Below are 1,320 nucleotides of genomic sequence, written 5' to 3'. Positions count from 1 at the left end.
TCTGCCTATTTATTCTTAATTTTAATTAGAAATAAATAGATAATTATACTTAATACCCATATAGTTATATACTATTTCATTGTACCTAAATTTACAATAATATAATAGTACAATGAATTGATTTAAGTACCTAATTTTTAACACCTGAATGCTAAATAAACATGATTACAATATATTATATTTTATATTTTTAATTTTTATATTAATACTAATACTGTATTTTATTAGAGATCCATTCTATAGGTACTCCTATACTAGTGTACTACTTAAAAATTAATATTTGAGTTACTAAAATTTTATATATATAAAATGGCATTAAGCCAATAAGTTGATTGCAGTATACAGGTATACAGTATACTTATTAATAATAATAACAATAATAAATGATAATAGTTTTTATCTTTAATCGTGGTAATAACTAAAAATAACACATTATTTTTTTTTTTCTATACCGTCTGTATAAAATTATTTTATATCATGTGTATAATACCACGTATAATACAGTATTATACCACTGTATAATACAAACTCACATCTCTAAAAAAATGTATCATGTATAGAGAATGGAAGTATAAACAACGAGTGAAATTTTCATGTATTTACGGTCATTTGTTTTAATGTTACACCAAAAACTAAAATCAATTTTCCCGAAAACAAATTTTGCGTAAAAATTCCCGTTTTTCCTTATAAACTAACTAATTTTATTAAAGCCCGTCTTTTTAATAGCCGTGTACCTATATCCGAGAATATTGCATATTAATTTCAAAATTCAAAATACTTTATGTTACGTTATGTATATTCAAATAATTGGTTATTTATTAATAATAAAAATTGTATAGACCTCGACTACTTACCTATCTATTATTTAGGGATCAAAACGTGGAAAAATTCGGGAAAATTTCGGAAAAAAGCGGTTTTTTCCCAGAGCCTCGGAAAACGTGTAAAAATTGGAGATATTAAAATAATACATTTCCGAAAAAAACCAAAGTTTTCTGAAAATTAGAAATTTTATTTACGCTTAAAAATTAAAATAATCTATGTAAAAAAAAAAATTTTAAAAATAGATATGGAAACCAGTCATTGTCATTTCACATTTACCAATACGGTTATCAATGTATTATTGTATTAAAATTTAAAAATATTAATATACGGATATTTCAATATTTGTTCTAAAAATAACGAAGTTCCATATCAAATTGGTATTTATGTGGGAGAGTGTATTTCTCCGAAAATAAATCACCTGTATTTTTAAATGTTAAAAATGTATACTTATTGTCTATTTATGTTTGTAATAACCAATAAGGGTATTATAGTAACTGG

Source organism: Acyrthosiphon pisum, chromosome X (assembly GCF_005508785.2).
Source record: "Acyrthosiphon pisum isolate AL4f chromosome X, pea_aphid_22Mar2018_4r6ur, whole genome shotgun sequence".
Taxonomy (NCBI): domain Eukaryota; kingdom Metazoa; phylum Arthropoda; class Insecta; order Hemiptera; family Aphididae; genus Acyrthosiphon; species Acyrthosiphon pisum.
The sequence above is the reverse complement of the archived record's forward strand: the minus strand, read 5'-3'. Positions refer to the sequence as shown.